This window comes from Aythya ferina, assembly GCF_964211825.1.
Source record: "Aythya ferina genome assembly, chromosome: 14".
NCBI lineage: Eukaryota > Metazoa > Chordata > Aves > Anseriformes > Anatidae > Aythya > Aythya ferina.
Window position 1 is genome coordinate 3783019 of NC_140312.1, and position 24042 is coordinate 3807060.

Here is a 24042-nt window from a genome sequence, read left to right on the forward strand (position 1 = left end):
CTGTGCGCCTAAAAGCTTGCCCAGGACATCAACCCCCTGAGCACAGCAGCTTCTTCTGGGGGTGCTACTCCAACTATCAGGCTGGGAGGTGGGTGGGGATGGGATTATTCTGGTATTATTCTAGAACATTTTAGTAAAAGGAAAAGTACTCTATGGTGCAATGCAACATGTGCTTCATCAGGTTCTGAGGCTTATGCCAGCAGAAATTCTTAGACCAAGCTCATTATGGCTGGTGGCTGAAAACAAGCTGTCATTACTTAAAAATAAATAAGAAAATGCCTGATTTGATAAAAACTCAATTTATTCAAAATGGGCTGAGATAAACACACTCAAATTTATTCTGTCTTTCAACATTAGAGTAATTATTTGGAATTACACCAGTTAAGTTTGGTTCAGATGAGATTAAAATCAGCCACCTGTCAAGGAATAAAATATTTAAGCCTGCTGTAGAGTAGACTAACTTTTTTGAGCATCATAAAACATGGTAACCAAGACAATGACATGGAAGTATACCAACTGTGCAATTTCTTTCTGTGTAAAAGAGTTTACAAACAGACTCCCAGGTATCCGCATTTTGTATGTGAGTGAAGCCTGTCTGTATGTATAATTGCACTGTACAATCTCGTTTGGATTACATACATTATGTACATATGTACACACAGCACTTCTGCTGTATTCTGCATGTTAACAATGCATTGAGGGGCACAGCTTCTAACACCGCCTGAACTCCTTTCTTTTGATAGGTGATTCACTAGAAAAAAATGGAGTAAAAAATTGTTTTAAGAGAGTTTCTGGCTATCTGCAATTCAGCCGTATGTTGAGACACTGCGGTTTTGTTTTATTTTATTTTTTGAAAAGCCCTTTGCCCACTGTGGGAAACATGAATACTGTTCTGGGATTCGTGCTGCATGGCACTGTAAGTGCAAGTTTATTAAAAAATGTCATCTATAAAATATCACATCTGCTAACAGGGTGAAGCAGAAGTAGAGCTTTTAGTAGAAAACCAGATTGCTAATTAATCTAAAACAGTGTGTTACCAGTAACGAATGTTGAATCAATCATGCTGTTGCCCTACTGATAAAGCATGATTTTAATTGTTGTAGACTTTTAGACAGAGCAAGGAGTGGAGATACCATGCACGAAAGCAACTGCTCCTATAAAACTGCTTTGTGGTTTCAGAAGTTATCTGCTTTTTGTACTGAACTCAGAGCACTCTGTTCTCTCCTTTCATTAGTTTACATACGATTAATGATGTTTATTTTCTCTCCTTCCTTCTCTCCATCCTGATTTTTTTCTGGTTTCGTGCCATGGTGAATAATTTCCTTTGTAGCTTAAGAAAGTTGAAAACAAGTTACCTAGATATTTATTTAGTGGTTCACATAACTGGTAGTAACTTAAAACCTCCTTGAAGATGCAGTAAAACATCAAAAAAACACCCTCAGCAGAATCATGCTCAAAAACCTAAATAAACCTTTTTAGTTTTCTCCCGCTGCCAGGCATGACTCCCGTTACATTACCAAACATTTTCAGAAGCAGTTGAGAGAAACAGGTCTGGAAAGTAAACTCTCATGCTCGGTGTGGAGCCGTTAGGTAAATACACCGTGTTTTACATTCAATGCTATGGCTTCATAAACGTGGGTAACAAGCTCCACCAGATGCACAAATCAGGGATTGTTGTTAATGCAAATATCCTTGTATGGGCACTGAATGGGGTGATGATGACATTTGCATACATATAGAGCTTAAACTGGAATCAAGGGGCATTTTTTTTTTATATATATTTTTTTTTTTTATCATGAAACCATATAAATTTGCTAAAGCATCATCTCTTTAGTTCATAGTAGAGCTTTTTATTTACAGCTATTCTGATTTGCATACGGCATTTTTTTCAGCAATCTTTCCCTGCGATGAAGCCTATTATTTTAAAGAGGGTTGAATCCACTCACTGACATATGGAAAAAAAAAAAAAAAAAAAAAGTCTTATTGCACAGGGTTTCTGGTTCCTGCTACTGTGGTAAGACATTGTTTCTCTCTCGTGTCAGACAGCTTGTGTCCTCCACGGGCTCCTTGCTTCTCGGAGGGATCTGTCGTAAGGAAGAGTAGCAAAAAAAGAATTTTTCAGCTGGCAGTTTATGAAGAGCACAATGAGCGTCACAGTCAAGAGCAGAAAGAAAAACAGAATGATGTAAGTCACCAGGTCGGGCTTATTTATTTCCCCTTCTTTTAACACCCTGGCTGTTGACATGTACAGCGCCGAGGAGCTCACGGGTCTCTGGGTGCTGCTTAGGTAGGGCGTGTTGGTCTGAATGATGAGGTGAGCTTCGGTGGCACTGGTTGAATTTAGCAATTCACTATACATGTTCTTGCTTAAATTTCCTCCACGGCAGAAGTAAAGAAGGAGAGCACACACGGTCACTCTTTGGCATAGGAAGGGAATAACACTGCTGCTTGTAAAAGGCTGGGAGCGAGCCGCATTTTGTCTAGGAGCAAAAGCAAATTAATTCACTCGCACGGCTTAGGGAGTTTCTTTTAAATCTCCGTGGCTCCTAGTTACAGCATTCATCCCCGGCTAGGAAGGAAAACCGGTGCGGGTACCTCAGTCCTGCAGCGTGGGGGCTCCGGGACCGTGGGGTGTGCATGGGAGCGCTCGGGGGGCAGCGGGGCTTCGGTGGGCGCCGCTCGCTCTCGGTCAAGGGGCAGGCACGGCGGGCTTCCAGGTGCTTTTCTGAAGTGGGATGCACGCAAATCCGGGGTTAAACGGGATCTGCAGAGAGAGGCAGCTGCCGCTTTGGCATCCCGCTAGGTTCACAGTCGCCGATTTCTGCCCCGGGATCCTCCTCGCTGCTGAAATCCCGGTGCTGGGAAGCATTGGTGGACTTCCTTAATCCCAGTTAGCGGCACACCGGGTAGCCAACGTTCAGAAGCTGGGCTTGCTGCTTTAGCCTTCCAGGCATTCCTTTTGGCTGCTTTGTGAGACAAAAAATAAAAATAAATTAAAAAAAAAATCCAAGACCAAGGTCCCTTTGTTTAAAAAAGAAAGAGCAAAAAGCCTCCCCAGAAATTGGAGGGGGAGCAGTTTGGAAACCTCTTCTCTGCCCTTGCCTCACAGCGCTGCGAAGTGGGACTGTGCAGAATTGTGTCAAACGGGACTTTTCCTCCCGACAGAGGCTCCGCTGCGGCGTCACTTGCTACCGGGGGAAGGGAGGAATTGCACGGGGGTGCCGGCGGGCTCTGAAGTCCGCCGTGTCTGGCACTGACATGATGCTAAGGGAAGAGATCCGCTGATAAAGCCTTGTGAGAGCCCGGGGGCTCTGCTGAGAGGTTCTGAGCTGGGGGAGGGTAACAGAGGATGGGACAGAAAGAAAATTGCTTCAAAATCTCTTTCTTCTTCAGACCTCTATTGTTAAAATTGCTCTCTCTGGCATAGAAAGAAAATGCCTTTTTTCTTCCTTTTTTTTTTTTTTTTTTTTTTTTTTTTTCTCCACTTGGGCCCCAGCACGCTCTCCAGCCTGACAATTAGCATGTTAATTTTTTTTTTTTTTTTTCATCAAATTGCTTTTATGCTGCTATTAGCTGCTGGCTGCTCGCCAGCTCCCTCTCGCACTCTCACTCCCGTGCATCAGATAAGCCCAGTTAATACTTTGGGTTAGCTCAGTGCCACTTGGGAAGGGGGCAAAGGGGGGGTGGCGAGGAGCAGGGAAGAGAGGAGTGCTTGGGAACTTGACAGAAGAAAGTGTCAAACACGCTCTCCATCCCCAGGGTACCGGTCCCAGCAAACATTAACGCTGCTTATGATGAGCCATTGCAGCTGACGGTCCAGGGAGGTTAAACATTTCAATTAGCATAATAAATGTTTCCGCCACGAGAGAGGGAATGAAAAGAGGAGAAATCCCCAGGTCAAGCAGACTTAAATCAAAGAAAACAAAGTCTCTGCTCGAAGGCAGAGCTCCTCAAGGCCTTGTGCAGCATCTTCCTAACTTTCTGACAAGCTGTGAGTGCCTGGGGGAGCCCTGTGGACTTCCAGCCTGTCTCTGAGGCAGGGGGTGGCTCCCGTGTCCCTGGGGCCTCACGCACACGTCCTTCTGCTCCTGGACCTGCCACTACCCATGTGTTTGCCTCCAAGCCTTGGGTCAAGAATTGAATTCAAATGGAGATGTTCCTCTACAGTTTCTGCTTTATTTTATTTTATTTTATTTTATTTTATTTTATTTTATTTTATTTTATTTTATTTTATTTTATTTTATTTTATTTTATTTTATTTTATTTTATTTTATTTTTTCCCCTTTTCAGCTGAAGTGAGTTGATTCCCATATGCTGCTCTCCAAAGAGCCCGGGCTCTTTTCCCTGTCTGTTTAACACCAGAGCAGGAGGCATGGCTCCTCCTGGGGACATTTCTCCTGCCTGCAGAGCAACCGTGGTTACACATATTTACTCTGCATGGGTTCAAAGAACAGGACAGAGAGGCAGGCAGCCAGCACAGGGGCTGGAAAAGTCAACAGAGTCATAAAAAAGCTAATGTAGTTTGCAACTGTTTTACCTATCATGTCTCCTTGCAGTCAGGGAGGTTTGGAGCAGCAGCGGGACGTGGATGGCTGGAGGTCTGGATGTCTTCCCAGCACCCTCCCCTCTTCCTCCCTGAACTTCTGTCCAGTTTAACCAAACTTTGCGTCCTTTCTTTGCTTATTTATTTTGTTGAGTTTGTTAGTCCGTAGGAAAAGCAGAAAGGCATCTGGGGGCTGCGCGCTATAAATAGCAAGGAGAGTCTACGTGTTCTACTTTAGCACAAAGTTTATTAAAAAGGCTTGTTTGCAAATGGTACCAATTCTGCAATAATGGGGGAAAATGCTGCAATGGATGCACATAAGTGGCACATCAGGGGACACTCCTGGGAGCCACCAGAGGTGTCCCCAGGGGCAGGTGGCACTGCCAGGAGGGCTCTGAACCTCCCCTTTCCCTCCTGTTTGCGTGCAGGTTGCACACACAACACAGAGCCCAAATATTTTCCCTTCTGCTCCAACAAAACGTTATCTCGTGCTCTTGAAAGATTTGTTTTGTGCCCTGAGGATGCAATCGTGCAGCACCAGTGCCATCGCTTTGGGCTGAGGACTGTTGCTAATGGTCACGGTCCAAGCACCTGGCAGCCGGTGCTGGAATAAATCCTCTGCGTGTTTTACAAGCGCTCTGTGTGCGTGCAGGTTCTGGAGTGTGTAAAACTCCTCCTGTGTTTTGGCTGTCTGTCTGAGGCTGATAGAGAAACAGATGAGAAGCCCTGGGAGTAAATCAAATGTGTTTTCAACAGCACCATATCCGGGCTTAATCTCAAAAAAACTAAATTGCCATAAATAATACTTTAATTGCAAAAAATAAGAGTTGATCCTTTCCCTCTGTTTTCCTTAATTCAGAAGCTCATTTAAAGTCCTCAGTTCCTTGTAATTTTTCCTCATTATCTTACTTCTTACTTAGTACCTTTGTTGTTGTTGCTGCTTGTTTTCTATTTCTCTTTGTTTAAGGTTTCCAGCAGATAATGACTTGTTTTGGTAAGGTTTTAATGTGCGCTGGAAGTGATGCTGCAAGGACACACATCGAGGCTCTGGTGGTGCCTGGAGTTTAGCAGCAATAAACCCCTGAGTGCTGCGGCTTCCTGGCATGCTTGGAAGCTGGGCCAGTGTCCTCATCCCTGATGGTATCACTGGGATGAATTCTGGGGCCCAGGAGGCCGTTGCTGTCATGCAGACAGGGCTGAGCACCATTGGTGTGTTATGAGAGACCCGAATTCTTCATTTGGGTGCCCATGCCCAGCAGCTCCTTCTGGTGCAGTCAGTTCTGCCCAAGTAAAGGGGGGAACCTTGAGGGGTTGCTCAGCCCCTCGGCCCCTTGCTCAGCCCCTTGAGGGGCTGCTCACCCATTCTGGGTGCTCAGCCTGGGGTGTCCCACCTGGATGTTGTCCCTCTGGCCGAGCCCAGGCCATTTATTTACGGTCATGGTGATGCGGTGGCAGCTGCGGCCTAAGCTTGGCCCAGTCTTGCCATAGCCTGATACAAATCCTGGCATAAAATCCCTAGGGCTGAAAGAAGGGAAACCAGCGTCTGTGAACCTCAGCACCGTTTGCTGGAGCTCTCTGGGTGGCCTGGGCCATCGTGTTTGCTTTAACAAACACTCAGCCAAGCTGCAAACAAACAGGATGCAAATCTTAGAGGGTGACCGGTGCTTGGGGTTTGGTTGTGCGGTGGAAGGCTGGAGCCTTTCCCCGTTTCCAAAGTGGTAAATAATGCATGATCTGTCTCCTCCATGCTTACGCAACCCCTACCATGATAAATATCAACCGAGGGAAATGAGAGTGGAAAGAGGCATTATCTTTCTCGGTAATGCAACCATTTACAATCTGCGTTACGATTCTTCTGCTCTGAGGAGTAAGCGGCAGTCGGGGGGATTGTTTCTGTTAGCAGACCAGAAATCACAAATCATGGGCTGTAATTTTCCAGTGTCACTTAGAAGCAGCCTTAAAAACTTAAAGAGGAGAGGAAATAAAAATAATATACAGAGGTTGTTTCCTTTTTTAATCCCTCTGAAGTAAAACACTTATTTCCAAGTGCCTGAGAATCAAATACTGAGGACTATATGTTCAAAGGCAGGGTCTTAAAGCTAATCACCAGACACTTAATGAGGGGATGTTGCTTTCAGTGCTTAAATACAGATCTGGATGCCTGAAGAAATTAGTCCAAGTGCTGAGAAGCCTGGATATTTTTTTTTGTTTGTTTTTTTGTTTTAGGAACTTGTGTCTCATATTTAAAATTGAGCTCTAATATTATGTTTCTTGTGATGTGTTTTCACCATTTCACCAGCTGGAACAGAAACATTTAGAAGGTGTCCAAAGAAGTCTGTGGGTCCAGAGAAGATGGGAGCTTGTGTGCATCTTATCATGGCTCAGCCCAAATCCTTCATTCATCCCTGGGTTGTGAGGAGCCATGTGATAGAGCAAGCCACGCTCCATCAGAGGATGGGGATAAGCACCCTGCACCTCCTGCCAGCCAGGTGAGTTTTGCCACTGCTCTAGCAGGTACGGAGAAATAACTCAGGCTGTTGGGTGAACCCTCCCTGCCATCCCATCCCAAGGGTTTGTGGCCTTGTGTGGTAGCAATGAGGGTTCTTTCTGTCCTGAAAAGAAGTGGTTTTGTCCCTGCAATAGCCAGCTGGCTGCATACAGAAGCACAACTGCTGCTGTTTGGTGCAGCCAGGAGTATGTGGATGGCTGTCCAGTGATGTTCCAGGAAATGTAGTATCAGAGTTTGTGCATGCAGCACATGGGTGTTTTGGAAGTAAAACCAAAAAAAGGTTCTTTTGTACCTCCTTTACCTCATAGGACTGATCACTAGTCATGAGACACCATTTTGTGAGCTGAGCTGGGTGCAAAAGGCAGTTGAGAAAAGAAGGGACAACGCGTTACTTCTCATTGGTTTTAGTTCTGAATTCATCTTTCAGTGCCAAAGATCCCTTACCAACCTGCGAGATGAGTAAAAGGCAACACCCATCCCATCCTGAGTACATCCTTTAGGGATCAGCACTGTATTTGGGGAGGCTGTGGTGAACAGCACTTTCCACCTCTTTCCTATACATATCTCTTCTCAAATGGAATAGAACAAGCCTCTCTCCAGGCTGCTGCAGAAAGCACATCCCACCTGCATGTAGCCCTCCTCCTCCGTGTCCCACTGGTGTGCTGTAAAACTTCGCATTTAACCATATTATTGGCTTCATGTAGGGAATTGTGATCAGGCAGGACTGCGTGTGCCCACCAGCTTTTGTGAAAGTGTTGAACTCCCAGCTAGAAACCCCCTTTCTCTGGCATCACCCTATTTTTCCCTACCTTACTCTTGCGAGCATTAGGTTTTTGGAATGAGACACGGATTGCTAGGGAAGCTTCACAGATCATCACAGGGTGTTTTATTATTGGAGCTTGTTTTTATTCGTTGCTTCTTGCTTGTCTGGTGTCAGAAACGGTTCCTCCTTTTTTGCAGACATCTGGGCATGATCTGTCAGTGATGGGAAGCTGTGGCAGTTTCTGTCAGGCAGTAAATGACAGGTTGGGTAGATGGGGTTTCTCTTTCTTCTTGAGTTATTGATTTATGGTTTGTTTTTCTAAGGTCCTCGATGACTAAATTTTGAGAGGAGCCAACCCCAAGTAGTGAGGGTGAGCTATGAAAGCTGGGTCATCCCCAGAGAGAAATATGAAAGTTTCCTTTACAGCCAAAGGGCGGCCTAGACTCCCTGCTCACACACTGCCAAGCCTCTTATAGCTCTGATCAGGTTCTGTACAAGTGGTCTATTTTGCAGCCCACATCCCAGGTTGAAAAATGGGCTTGATAATACTTCCTCACCCTGCAGAGGTCCTGAGCACTGATCATGGAAGGTGGCAAGGTGCTCTGATGCAGGAAAAAGGGAGTAACAAACCAGCTAGCACAGCTCCCCTGCCCCACGTAGGAAATCCTCCCTCTGAGCACCGTTAGGGCTTGTGGTGTGCGTGCTTCTCTGCTTGTGTAAGGTAGTAAAGCAAATGGATTGCTCAAGGTCGACTCTTTATTGTTGGTTGTGGTGTGAGCTAAGCCTGCTTACAGTGTCAGCTCTGAGAAATATTGTTCACACAAATGGTGCTCACTCATGGGTTCTTGGGTGCCCTTTGGAGGCAGGAATGAAATCGAATGTAAAAGCAGCACATCAGCCTTCTCAGAGCAGGCATAAACCTCAGAGGTTTAGATTAACTTTAGTTTGGCAAGTACCAAACTCTGTGTGGCTACTGCTTTAAGGCACATTTCAATCCCTGACTGTGAAAAATGAAAAGAAAACTGAACACAGTGTTCCTCAGCAGGCCAGGGAAGAGCGCTGATGTTTAATTGTTTGTGTGCTGCTTGATAAAGAAGAACAGTTTTATAATTTCTAATTTATCATTCATAACGGTCTGACTCAACAGATCACATTGCTGGTTCTTTGTAGCTCTGAGATCTTCTCAGAGTTAAGAAGAAGCCTTCTGCAGCACACTGAGAGCATCTCTGGCAGCGGCAGGGACAGGGCTGCCTCGTCCACTCCATACCCATGTTTTCTGTCAGCTGAACTCTTGTCTCCCTCACTGAAGTCACCTGGACGGTGGCAGAACAAAAGGATTTATTTCATTTTTTATTTTCTTTTTGATGAAATCAGTAAGAAAAACAACCCCTTTCCTTCTTCCCTTCCCCAAAAGACCTACACATGTACAAGAGAAGGACTGATGGAGGATTTGAGGGTGAAGTTGTAGTTTCAATTCTTACAGCAGAGCTGAAATGTTTGTGTTGTTCACTGGACGTATTTGCCCAAAAAGCAGGAGAAAGTCTCATAGCCCCGTAGGTCAGGTTTCTATGTCTGTTTGTGCCACCTTTTGTGAATCCTGGAGAAGGACTGGATGTACATTACCAGAGTTCCATATTTAGGTTAATTTTATAAGTGGCTACGAAATGTCCTGGCCTGCAGCAGGCCCAGCTTTGAATCAGATGAAATCGGGCCCTTTCCTCATGTTCCAGATATATGAGTTAAATCTAGGACAAACATCTCCTTGTTTCTGTGGGTGGTTCCTGGTCAGGCCTTTACGGGAAGTGAGGTTTGGTTTAGGTTATTAATGGGTTTTTATAACCCAGGAGAAAGAGGACAGCCCGGCTGCTAGGCAGAGGTGGAAATGGAGGTCTGTAAGAGCAGAGCCCAGCGAGCAAGATCTGCTGGAGGGGAAAGAAAGCACTCAAATTCGTCTCTGTTTTCCTGTCCGCAGGGCTTAGCCACGTCGGGCCTGGCTCCTCACCCTCTTCCTTTACTCTGGTGGCTCCCTGGGTGGGTGTTGTTGGCTCTCAGCAATCATTGCCTAAAACTATAATTATTATTAGTCAAGGAAAGCTAGCTGTCCCCAGCTGTGAAACTAACAGGACAGGGCTGCACCGAGCTGGGCACAGCCCTTGCTTTGGGAGGCTGTAGCTCAAAACGAGGAAGAGAAGCAGCAGAACTGGTCAGCCACCCCCAGTGGCACTATACAGGCTGTGCTGGTAACAAAACCTGCATGTCCTCACCCGCGTCCAGAGCCCAGGTTGCCCTGGCCATCAAGTTTCTAATACAGTGGCAGGGGTGCTTTAAATGCTGTTTTCCATGAGGCAGTGCTGATCAGCTTTCAAAGAGCAGCAGGGAGAGGTGCTTCGTTGTAGGGCAGTGGCTCCTCTGTGCAGCACTCAAGCACAGGGCAGCCTGGTGTCCACTGACCAGCACCCAGGGGAGCTGGAAAATGCCCCAAAGACGTAAAATGCAAAATGCAGCAAAGACGGCTGGACAAATATGCTTACAGAATACACTAAAAAGAAAATCCATCAGCCTGTAACAGAGATTACTTTAATCATCTAAAATCTTGTTGCTCCTGGAATATCTGCTCTTTCATGGAGCAAACAAATTGGTTTTTATTCCATTGCTATAACTTCACGGAAATGCATTTGACAAGCTCAGTAACCAAAATTATTTAGGATAACAATATTATCTTTTTCACATTGATAACAGCGGTCATAAAAGGAAAAGTGCGTGAAATATAAAGCCAACATAAATACCTTAAATCTTAGACCCTTGAAATATTTGCATCTTTTATACCACAGTTGGTAAAATAAAACTTCACCTGACATTTAACTTTGCAGAGGAAGGTGGTGTTATCAAGTTATTCCTTTTGGAGATGAGGCAGTAAGATGATGTTCCTCAGTCATGTGCCTTGCCTATATGGAGGCAAATACATTCCAGTTGTATTTAATTAGTTTTGAACCTATGCTTGTGAGAAATACAGCACAGTACTGTTATTAAAATTCATGCTTTATAATAATTAGTACAGTTAGTGCAGTCTGTGCGAACTGCAAGCTATTAACTTTGATTAATGGTGGAATTATCCAACTCTTGCTATCATTTAACCCATTGCTAAATTTTTAAGGAGAGAGAAAGGTTGTGATCATTCTCAAAGGCTACATCAGGCTAGCCATTAATTATGAATACTCATTAATTATAACAGATTGTCTGCCATAAAATCTCTTCAACTGAACTTTTGAGTTTTTTAGTAGGGAAATTGTGACATATATAGGCGGAACTGTCCCTTTTAAATTGCTGAGGTTTTATCTCTCATCGAATCCATATCTAAAATTGAGAAAAATGACTAATATAGTTAGGAAACCCATTTTTCAGAAGATCAAAGTCATAAAATTCTGTTAATTCCCTTTGAGACAGAAATATGAATTATAGTTAAGAGACTTTTCTCTGTAACTTTTTTGTTTCATTTTAAACCTCCAATTGTTCCCCAAGCTAATCTCCCTTTGTATTCTGCTGTAAACTAATTTGCTGAACTATCAGGAGGCTAAAAAAAAATCTCTGTTTAAAACTGTCTCTTGCAGAAGCAGCTTTAAAAGCACACATCCTTCTGAAGAATGAAAGTAATGCCCTACTCCTCCTTGTCCCCAGCAAACACCTCTGAAGCTGAGGGTTGCCTTTGGTCTTGTTTTCCAGTACTTATGTGAGAGTGCAGGAATGTTAAGCATGTTGTTCACAAGTGAAAGAGACATATTTATTTTAATATATACTGTGACCGGTTGGGAAGCTCCTTGATGCTGTACCTCTGGCCTCCTCCCTAGGCTGGGACGCTCACTACGTGCCAAGGCGGGTGACACCAAACTCTTTGTAGTGGCCATAAGGTGCAGATGGTCCCTTTGTGCAGCACCCTGTGGCAACTTGAGTTTGTGAAAGGAAGGCTCACAAAAAGCAAATGCAGCTTAGTACAACCCAGCACAGCCAGAGTTAAGAGTATACACACTCCAAGCTCGTGGGAGGGGAGGTAAACATTGATATTTTTCTTTAGAAGTTATTTTGTCTGCTCTTCTCCCCTCTGAGCTGCCTTGGTCTTTTCTGTTTGTAGTTCAGGACTCATGGCTTAACATTTATAGGGGAGATTTCAGCTGAACTTCCAGAATGTCTTAAAAGCAGTTTTACCTAGATTTTTAATTCTTTCAGTGCCAGGTTATTCCTAGAGCCACTGCCATTGCTTTGCCCTGTCTCATATTGCCATCTGGCTACAACATCACAAATCTATCTGGCGCCCTATTTCTAGCCCGGAGGCACACATCCTTTCAATTTCTGACAAATTTCCACAGAGGCTTTTTTCCCTTTGATATTTAAGAAAAATCTTGTAGGATGAAAATGTTGCACCGATATTCTTAATGGTTATTTAGAGAGCGAAGTGTTTGGACTTGCTTGAAAATACCCCTGGGCACCTATTTGCATGTGTAGGTGCCTAAATATCTGAGAAAAACGACCATCTGCTGTCTCTGGACTTAGATCCTCCGCGAATACGTAGACTACTGAAATGAAGGGAATTTAGGCACATACATTTCTTTTGATGATTTGTTCTGCTCCTAATTTCTCTATCTCACAGAGGTGTGCGGAGGAAGAATATACAAAAGAATGTGAAGGGCTCTGATAGCTTTGTGCTGTCTGCATGTGTTTTACAGATAACATTATGGAAGATTAGCAGGAAAAAAATTTTTTTGAACAAGTATTCTCCCCTCCATTTTAAAAATACAAATACCTTTGAGCTCTTACTTTATAAAAGAAGGAATTGCTTACCTGGTGGCTAAATATCATTGCCAATTCAAAGGCAATTAATTCCTGAAATAATTTTGAGCCACCTCAAGGTAATTCTTATCTATAAAGATTTTTCTTCCATCTTTTTCTAGTAAAATTTCAGATCAGATGTTTTATTTATGTGAAACTCCTGGATTGGCTACAAGAGAGTATTTGCCCTTGGTGTGCCAGGTTACAAATCATTCTGATTTAGAAAACTGAAATCCATCCTGCTTTATTTGTGCTTTCATTTGGTGCAAAAGAGAGAAGCATTAGTACTCTAATGTGGAATATTTTCTGATCTATGCATAGTGTGACTGCTGGAAAGTGATACAAAATTGTGAAATTCAGAGCCAAACAGCATATTTTCCCAGATCTGGGAGGACGTTCACACTGAGATCTGGGTAACTCCCAGAGGGCAACCCCCAGCATTTTGTTTTATATTTTCATCACTAAATCGAATGGACCCTTGAGAAACACTGGAAAAAAATCACTCCTAAGCCTAGAAGAAGCTCCAGATGCTACAAGAGGAAGCCTGGGACAGGAAATTAGTAAATTTATTATTAATTTCAATGGTGGCTCTTTAAATATAAGATCATGTATCGATTCTGAAACTGCTCCATGACCATTTTCCATCAGTGTTGGTGGCATTTACTGCCAAAATTAATTAGACACTCATTGATGCTGGGCCAATTCCCTGACTTGCACGTTGTCAATCAGGTAGAAATCCAAATGTGCGCCCACTCACTAAACCATTTTCTTTCTCTCTGACACCATCAGAAGCACATGACACATCTTGTGGATCATGTGAAAGAAAAGCAGATATGCTCTCCTTTTCCCTCTGCTGGGAAAGAAAAAAAAAAGACTCTCAACTGTATAATCATTTTTCTATAAAATAAATTACTTTATCTGTCGTAATACTGTCACACTTCAGTTCTCCAGTGATCTACTTCTTCCATCTGTGTGCATAACTGAAATCTTTTCTACACCTACTCTATGTACTTTCAAGTGTCAAAATCCAGCCTCAATCACTCCTGTCATTAGTCTCTTGTTCCCGATGGGATAGGGGCAAAGCTCCACAGTTCTTCAGTCCTCTTTGGGTAATTTCTGTGCTCACTTTGCTGAGATCATGCAAGCTGTCTGAAATATGAACTGGCCAAGTTTTGTTTTGTTTTGTCACCTGAAGTTTTCCACTTATTACTCTTGAAACTACTGGATATTTTTATCACTTTCTGGGTCTTGTTTCCATCATGACTGTTGCTGTAGTTAGGCGTAATTTCAAGAGATATCCACATTACCCAAATCCTATGAAAGTTGACTTACTGCTTCTTATTGAGTAATTCTGCATGACTCACACTTTATTCTCTGATATAATTTTTTACACTCATTTGCAGAATATTGTTCAGACAATTGAGCTTACTTACCAAAATCACCGTCTTTTGTAGCAAGACAGTGCAATCTTTCTTCTTTCACAAAGCCATTGCAAGAACAATGGGCTGACCCATAAATTGCAACCATCTTGTTTTGCTTAAAATATGGATTCTACTTTGCTAAATGAAATAACGTCAGGGAAAGAAAAAAAAAAAGAAACCCTCTTGGAAACTATGAATCTTCACAATTGAATGTGACAACGTGCCTCTCCCACTGAGCCGTGACCTACTTTGCTGACAAAATGCTCTCGTTACCTTCCCCCAAACATGAGGCTGTCGAAGCCCCAGGAATTCGTCACCTCGGGTTTGAAATTGTGAAGTCACAGTCAGTGCCGAAGGATCCTGCAATGGTTTCCTCACGAAGCAGTCTGGCAGGCACTGTGCTGCTTATCACTTCTCCAGTAAATGCCCTCCCTTCTCATACTGTTTCTGTTTGTATCATTTCTTATCTCTGCTCCAACATACACCCCACGAATTCAGAGCTGGATGAATTTTGCCATCTCAGGAGAGAATTTGGTACTTTTTTTTGACTGTGCTTATTTTTGGATTAGCTCAATTAAAATGTTTTGCTGTGCTTTTCAAAAAAAAAAAAATTCCCCCTCTCTCTCTCTCTCTTTTATTTTTATTTATTTATTTATGTTTGTAATTTTTACTATAGTAAAGGAATCCTTTTCCTCTATACAACATATGATGTGCATCAAAACTTGGTAGGATGCCTCTTCATGGAGAAACAGGAGACAACAGATTAAGCATCAGCAGCTGTGGGAATGACCTACAACATATGGAACATATGATAATTATCCAGTCTATATTTTGTAAGAGATAAACTCATACTGCTTTGTTAAAACATGCGAGTAGAGAGAATTGGATAGTAATGGCAAGTGACTGCTCCCAGTGATAAAGGTCCTTAACTGTACGATCATGTTTTTTTGGCTCTTCAACTAATGCATACAATCTACTTATCATAGAATCATTCAGGTTGGAAAAGATCTCTAAGATCATCTAGTCCAGCATTTAACCTAGTACTAAAATCCACCACTAAATCATGGTACTACGTTCTGCATCTACATGTTTCTTGAAGACTTCCCATGATGGTGACTCAACCACTGCCCTGGGCAGCCTATTCCAATGCTGCACAACCCTTTACATTGTTTAACAATTTAACAGCTTGTTAAATTCAAGTTTGTTAAACTGCAAAGGCAGCATCCCTTGGATTTTTGTACTGGAGATATTATAGTACTTATTAAGCGTTGCAGCTCCCACATGTAAAAACTGAGTTTGTCCATCAGGTTTTGTGTTTGTGACTCGTAACCAAAGGTACTGATCATAGCACATAGACATACCATTATCACCTGCTGAGACAATGTTCGGGCTTATTATTTGGTGCAGATGATTAGGTTTTAATGCCACAAAGAATCATTACAGTCAGAAGCTAAATAAATGTTTTGTCAGCTAGAAAAATGTTTCAGAGCTTGATCTGGTTCGTTAGCAAAAAGAAGCTTGGGAGATGATTCTAGGTACACCTTCATGGGAGATGTGCTGCATACTGAAGGGCTTCTCCACCTGCCAGAAGAAGTACCTGCAAGAGCTAATGGCCTTGTCCAAATTGCAAATCCTTAAAAGCTGGGGAATTAGCAACTGGAACAAACTACTAAGAAAATGGTCCTTAGGTCTTGTTTATGTTTAGATACAACTGGGTGCCTTTCAGGGTGTGATTTTGCACCAAACTTGACATCCATCTTATCTCGTACAGAAGGCTGGATGTCATCACCTGTGACACTCAGGAGGTTGGATCACAGCCGTTTCCCTCTGTCAGGGAAAGCCCTTGAAAGTTTGGATACCACTGCCTATATCTCTGGGGAGTAGAAATATTGTGTAATGATATATACCATTATTAAAAATAAATAAATAAATAAATAAATAAATAACATGTGCCTTTGGAATTAAAGAGGTGTACAGAAATGGCATGGTTAAGGTCAAGTTATTTTTAGAGCATTTTTAAAACTATATACCCCTCCTTCCGTCCAAATCCTTAAGTATTCTGTTACAGTAAGGTGTAGGCTTCTATGTTTTAAATGATCTGAAGTCACCCTTTGCAACAATTCTCAGACTCTTAGTACTTATGATTTCATTTTGTATTACACTTTGCCTTTTTGCAATACTGCTTTACTTGGATCTACAGAACTAATCCTTGCATGTAGGAAGAAGCTGTCTGCACGGTATCTTCCAGGAATAAAAGGCTCTACTCTGCTGCACTGTTTTCAATAAATATTTTATTATTCACAGTTTCAAATATTCTCCTGTTGAATCTCAGCAGCTGTACTTTTTGAAAATAATGTGTGATTCAACAATGAAAGTTTGCTTCTGAGTTCTGACAAAGAAAAGCAAGCCAGCTCTCCTCTTCCTCGGGGAACACCCAGGAAACTACCAAAGCATCAGGTATGGAGTACATCTCTCCTTCAATGCTCTGAACTTCTTCCTGTTGCCACAATTTGCGTTGAGAGAACTTAATATAAAAGAAATAAGTGTCGTGTAATAAATAAATACTCTCTGAACTTGCAGGAGCTTCAGTTCCTTTATCATACAGTTGATTGGGAAAAAAAAAAAAAGCAGGTGTGATATGAAGAAAAAAAAAAAAAAGTCCAAAAGATTTTAAAAGGATCTTGGAACTGGGTTATAGTTCAAACCACAATCTGCCACTGGAGTTCATTTGTCACTAGTGGTCAGATCCTGCTTGCCTTACTCCACAAATAAATGCACTGATTTCACCAAGGTTACTTGCTCTCCTGGGTGCAAACTGTTGTAATTAAGGGGGAGAGGAACATATCCTAACCCCTAAAAGACCTCTTTGTCTTTCCCTAAAATTATGATGCCATCTGATCAGAGAAAAAAAATAAAAAATAAAAATTGTGTCATAAAGCTTGGGCTTAGCTGGAAGATTTGAGAGTTAGATTGTGTGTGTGTATGTGTGTTTAAATGCCTCTCAAAATGCTGCACATCCACTTATCCCCTTTTTGGATATGCAATTTTCATTCTATTGATTTTTTTGACATATGGTTATGTAAAGCATGTAATAGCAAACTCTACCCATTTACACCTTCCAGAAGGCAGTCACTTCAGGAGTTAATGCAAGATTATTTTTAGTATGTATTCAAGTTTATTCATGCTGAAAGGTAGTAGTTATCTTTTGTAATTTTAGAGTAGTTATTTGAATAAAAACATGAGTATAGTTCCATTTTAACTGCCATGTGACATTTGGGAGCTGGGTAAAACTTCTCCCAGGATGCCAAAATCTCAGAGATTTTTCTTCTGCATCTCTGCAGTGCACACAATACCTGTGTATGTGTTGGGACCTATGTCTACAAACACATAAAATATGAGTAATCTTGTATACACTGAGAGAATATTATACCATAAACAAGGAAAATATCTCTAGGCCACAAAGAAGTGGTTTTCAATGTTTTTTTCTGTTCTGTTTTGTTTTTGTTGAAATTCAGCTATGCTTTTGCGTCCAAATTCCATATTAAGCTATCACCAGAGGATTTACTAGATAACAATCAGTGGGTCCTCAGCTGAGTGTTCTCCCTAGAGCTGGGTAAATATTTCTGTTAGCCAAGTAACTGAACCCTTTTTCAGTTCATAGACTATATGAGAAGAGGTTGCAAGTTTCTCATGTTTTGGGGGTCACTGTTCAGCTAAGTCTTACATTGTTGTTTCTGCTTTCTAATGGAATAACTAAAAACAAAGAATCTGCAAAACGAGTGTGTAATTTTGGGGGAAGGAGCTTGGTTGTTTGTCCAAGAAGGCACGTAGGGATTTGGCTAGGACAGACTACACAGAGGCACCAGCAAAAGGTCAACAAAATGTATTTTGCAAAATTTTCTTTGTTCCAAGTTTGATTTACAAGAACTTGAATATAAGCCTCTTATTTGGAGATAACTGTGGGTCTGACACTAGAAGAAGCTATGCTGTAAAAATAATAAATGAGTCATGATGATAATGAGGCTATAGTTATGCAATAACAAGTTATCCTTACTTCCTTTGCAGGCACTGCACAATTGCACATTTTGATATTCCAGATAATCTGGGTTGCTCCTATTCTGGGGCCTGTGTTCATACCTCTTTGTAATACCTTCTTGCAGAAGAATTTTGCAGAATAATGACTTTCACAGTCTCTTTTGCAAACAAACATATCATAGAAGTATTTGTTCTACTGGGTTCATTGACAGCATTGTTCAAAGAGGCATTTTATGACATTTCTTCTCCTAATCTATATTTCTATTCAGGGCATTTTGAAAGCATTTTCCAGCTTGTGAGTCCTAATGAACCAGACATGTATATGTTTGTGTTTCCTCAACAATAAAATCTTCTAACTCCCAAGCAATGTTTGGCAGCTGGAATCGCATAGCTGCTGTGGATCAATAGAAGGCAGAGTCAGAGCTGTTCCTCTTGTTATGACCAAGTCACAGGAATAAGAAACTGTGTTGGGTGACCACAGTTTGTATTTGAAAAATGCCAAAAATTTTGGCAAAACTGTTTATGTAAACAAAGGAACAATTTTATGCATGTAGCTCCTGGAGAACATGTGGGATCTACTATGTTTTTCTTACCTCCCTTTTAGTGCAGTTATTTGGATTGTAGTTACTGTACTTAACTCCAAGCAGGTTACTTGTTTTCTATTTATCATTTATTATCGCTGAATTCCTCATCTTCCGTTTCTTTTTTAGAAATTAAGGTGTTGTTTTTTTTTTTTTACTAAAAGGCTAAAATAAGAGACAGGAGTCAGCTCAGGTAACATATGGTGGATTTCTTGCTTTGGTTTGGTGCTTTTATAACCAAATTCTTTTCCCCGCATTTCTACTGATGCAAGAGCCCATGTGAACTGTCCCAGAGCTGCCTCAAACACAGACCCTCCAGGATGTCCCATCTCCTGTCCCCTCCCAGCTCCTGCTTCAGGTAAGCTATGTGAAGTGTTGTACAGAGCCTCTCTCTAACCCTTATTAAAAGCATTTATCATAAGGCTCATGAGATGCTAGACTGGATTCTGCCAGCTTTACTACCCTCTGTAACACCATTCTGACCTATGGGTCATTTAGAGTGTGGACAGTTGGGCAGCAATGTACCTGAAAGGTTCAGTATGCAGCCCTCGAATGGCAGCGGAGAGTTAGCAAGAACATTTGGAAATGTAGAGAAAATACTTCTGTACACAGCTGTTTCATCCCTGCTGCAAAGTCAGAACAAGTAATCCCCTGGCTGTAGAAAGAAATTAGGCCATATTTCTTCAGCTCCTTTGGAAATACCCACAGGTACAGTGGGACCCTCGAGCTGGATAATTCTCTGTCTCTTTTGACTTGAAAACAAAGTTGCTTTGTACTGTACTGTTCTTTCTCAGGAAGGTGTCTCTGCCGTCCTTCCTGCCCCTTTTGCTGTTCAAAGATTTTTTTTAAGTCCTCAGATAGAAAGCTCATTAATCATAAATGTGCATCTGTTGCAGTCTCTGCCATGGGTCCACCCTCACCACAAGGGTTTGTACACATGAAGAGCCAGGGAAGCATCCCAGTTATCCGACTAGCTCCGGTTTTGGTCCCTCCTGCCCCTGAGGGCATCTCATCTCGCACTCATTCACCTCCTCCTGTGTACTGCCTTGCCCCTCACTGAAAGCCCTGCAGGACCTGCAGTGCACTTTGACTTCTCCAGCAGGAAAGGCAGAGCTAAGCAGCAACCAAAGCATTATTTATTTATCTCTGGGCACTGGTGACCTGCAAACAAGGAATGAGCCTTGGTGCATGCTGCCTGCCCTTCCCTCCACCCCCTGGAAGGTGAGTCCAGAATATCCCCTCAATCTCTGTGCCACATAGGTCACCATGGCAGCCTCACCTCCTTGCTTCCCCAAGCATCTCTAGTGCTTAGGATGCACTAAACATAGTGCAGGACCTAAGAAGGGTTATGCATCTGCTGGCATTTTTTTTTTCACTGTCCTTGAGAACTCAGTTCCTCAGTCCATTTCCCTGGAGGTACTGCTGGTTTCTGTATTCAGTTTTTCTGCATTTCTAAAGCAGAGTTTTGAGAGGAATTACCTGAATCTGGAGAAACATAACCATGAATCAGACACATTAGCTCCCTGATGTTTTATTCTTTTGTCCTGCTTTTCTTTAAATATTTTTTAGTGAGAAGGGACATTGTTAGAGAGACACAAAAGTTAAGTATCAAAGCTTCCCTGACTAACTTCATGTTTTCATCCAGGCGGTGGGATGCAAGCCCAGGGCAATCAGCAGGACCAGCTGGCAGCAGGTAGGTGACAGCTCTTGGGCTTTGGAGAGCTACTTTAAATGCTTTGTGTTTGAGATTCAAGAAAGGAAGAGAACAGCCCAACTTGTACTTTTGCAGGAAATATGATAGGAAGCTCTTGGCAGCGGTGCCAGGATGTTTCTAAATTGCCTTTTAAGCTTCATGAGAAATAAATTGGTATAACTTGTTTGCAAATTAACATATGGTGGTTACATGTGTATGAAAGGTCTTTGTCAGTCTCAGCCCATTTACAACTAGTGAGCAAATAATTTAATTACTGGGAAGCATTGCCACTAAGTGCATGCACAGACTGTTAGCTGCAATCTTATTCCAGGCTCTTGGGCTGATGTGGAGGGCTTCTCATCACAGGGACCTGAAAGCAGGAAAGCTGCTCTGGTTTAATCCATTGCAGGTGTAGACTTTTAATTCCTATGTAGAGCACCGAGCCACCTCAGAAGTTTTAAGGAGAATAGTGCTTATCACATTATTGCAATTTCTCTCTAGTAAACTAACAAAAAGAGGGAAAAAAAGCAGCTCGTGGTTTTTCTTTATCTCCGTAGCTGACTTTATTTAGGCAATCCATCAAGATGTATCTCACCGGCAATATTATTTAAGCTGAAATGGGAGACTCACTATTAGTCTTGAAAATTCGTAAGATAAACAGTTTTTGACATTTAATTTGTAGTGGCCAATGGAGAAATAAATTACTGAGCAAACATTGTGCAGAAAATATTTAAGCACAGGAGAAATCAGTGATCGTTGTGTGGGATCCTATACCAGGACCATATATTTTGCATGTTCTGTTTATCTTTGCATTGGGTAAGACAAAGTGTGCAGTTTGTATTGTTTGCTTAGGGAATAATTTAAACATAGCTGAAGATGGAGCATCTGTCGAATGCCACTTTGGTCAGTAAACATTATAAGATGTATTTTTATTAAACATACCCCAACCCTCTCCCTTTATGTCCCCGCTGCTGAGAATTGTAGGCTCATGAATTACCATCAGCAGAGCTCACCAGGCTTATCTGTGCAGGAAGAAATGGGCACTTTGTTTCAGAGCTAGGCATGCATCTAAATGATCTGCACTGCAAAGAAAAGAAATGAGGGGTATATCTAAAGCAGCTGGACTCCAGAATAAAATAATGAATGTCAAATAAGTGAATGCCTGAGGTAGCACACTCCAAAAGAAGGTAGAAGCAGTACTGGGCTGGTGGATAACAGGTTTACCATTGGTGTCCCTAGGCCCACTGTTTTACTGGGTTGATGTCAGTAAAGCAATGATGTTAGTGCAAGAAGGGCTCACACGTCTCCTCTGAAATCCAGGAGGGGAACCTACAAACATATTCCATACAGGAGAAGGTGTTCCCTAAGGGGAAAAGTTGCGGAGAAACACAGGAAGCACAGGGAGATTTTGTATAGGAGGCAACTCTCTGGCTCTTGGGACTTTGCCCTCCAGCCCTGCTCTGGCTTCCAGCACTGGTTGTTATTGTGCCTGCAGCATCCTGCCCTCAGTATCTGGGGTGAATCACACATTGTGGTTATGAAGTTAAAAATCTCTTCTTTGACATCAAATAACTGTTGGGAAATTTTGTTTTAAAATAGGTAGGCCTGGTAGAGGTGAAAGTACTGATTCTGACCTTTTTTTCTTTTTTCTTTTTCTTTTTTTTTCTGTTAGAAAACCACACTCATGCAAGCGTTATCCAAGTGCACATGTGGAATAAGCTATGGCGAACCTTTTCCTGCTCCTTTGCCTCGATTTATTTGTCTGGTGTGGACTGCAGCTCTCATCTGCTTCAGATCAAGCCTGCAGTGATGAGGTCCTGGGGTTAGCTGGGGCTTCTGCCTACTGCTACCATGCAAATAATAAATTGAATGGGAAAAAACAGTCAAAAGATATTTTCACTTAGAGCAGAGCTATTTTGATTATTTCTAGTGATCCATGTGGAACTCTCAAGATTGAGTACCAATTAATTAATTACATTCTTTATTTTATCTAATGGGAACCATGGTACAAACAACGGAGATCTGGCTGGGACTGAGCAGCCCTTGCTGGAAACCAAATACAGAGCAGCAGATGCTACAGATTTTGCTGAGAGATTGGATTTGATTAACTCTTATGCTGTGAATGCTGTAAATTTGGGAACTGGGTGGGCCAGGCTGAAAGAGAGAGGTGGCAGATGGGATGAGGGGAAGATGATTAATAGGAATATAAGCAAGCAGCTTTGTATTAGCTTCTGCTGCTTGTTTTGAAAGATGAGGACTGAAGACGGAAGTAGAGGGAGGTGGCACAGATGAGAAGAGGGCTGAGAACTATGCTAGCTAAAACCCGAGACAAGGGATAAGCAAAAGGGATGTGAAGGTCCTCAGCCCTTTCTCTGGTGGGTCTGGGGGCAGAGGCATCAGTTGTGAGGTGCAGGGCAGATCAAAGCTGCCTTCTCTTTTCATATTTTGGGCTGGAAAGAGTATTTCAAATGGAGCCTGAGTAGCTGCTAATGAGAGCCAAGGAAGAGCTGGCAGTGGTGTGATATGAAAAAAAAATATATAAAAAATTTATTTAGCAGTGGAGGAAGTAAGAAGGGATGTTGTAAGGGTCACTTCTGGTCTGGGGGCCTGTCTGCCTCTGCATTTCCACACCACATGTTGGCATTTAGAGGCATGGATTGACCACATAACTTACAAAGCCAGGCAGTGAAGCAGCAAGGGAAATTATGATAAAAAGGGATAAACAGGAGCATAGGACCCAAGCATGCTCCAACAGGAGCAGGCTGAGAACAAGGGAGAAGAAAGAGGAGCTGTGAAAAAGTGTTAAATAGGCACCAAGACAGGTGTAATGATAGAGACAATCATTTAGATCTGTAAGAAATCGTGAGGACAAGACTGTTCAATAAAGAGCTTACAATAGGGAACCACAGGGACAGCGTGCACCAAATGACATCATTTACCTCTCTGCTTGTTATCACTCATTATGCCACATTATGCTGGAGATCCTATTATATGCTTCTTAACTGCAAATCTGGCCCCTGCTGTGTCAGGCACAGCACAGGAAAAAAACACACCGCTCTTTGCCCCAAGCAGTTCAGGATGGGAAGGAAGGAGTATTTCTATGAAAAATTGCATTGTCGGTTCAGTGTTGGAGCCTGTGGAAGATAATGACAGGTGGACAGTGCGTCTCTGAGGGCAGTTCTGTAACCAGGCAAATTATACATATAAAGTAGAAATGACCATAGGCTGAGTAGATCACAGAGAAAACCTTGGGAGATGGATATAGTGGTTTCAGTTTGTCAAGGGGGAAACATTCATTTTAGTGGTAAAGACAGGCTGGAGGAGTTTACGTTTGATCTTAGATTTTAGTGAGCAACAAATCTTCACCCATTCTAACCCAAAAGAACCAAGCCCTACATAGTTATGTGGTCTACATGGCTTTCACTTGAAACCCTACAAGTCTTGGTGATCATTTTTATTTTGATGCAGTGTCTTCTTCCAGTGTAGAACCCAAAAATTCAGCATGTGATAAGCCCCAGAGAAGGGAAAGACTCTGCAAAGATGGATTCCTCTTAGTGGGGAAGCAGGAGGGACTCATTTATTGTAACAGGGTAAGCGGCCAATGCCCCTGATCTCGTATTTCAGCAAAGAACAGCAAATGGGCAAGAAATTAGCCACAGAGAGGATAAACTGAATT

General features: G+C 42.3%; 1 long non-coding RNA gene across 1 annotated transcript; it reads left to right on the forward strand.

The window, feature by feature from the left end:
- Positions 1-178: 178 nt before the first annotated feature.
- LOC311444434 lies at positions 179-22290 on the forward strand. Its single transcript, XR_014697890.1, has 5 exons — positions 179-2185; positions 16362-16514; positions 18946-19031; positions 20319-20366; positions 22039-22290. It is a non-coding gene; the product is annotated as an uncharacterized lncRNA (long non-coding RNA).
- Positions 22291-24042: the final 1752 nt, after the last annotated feature.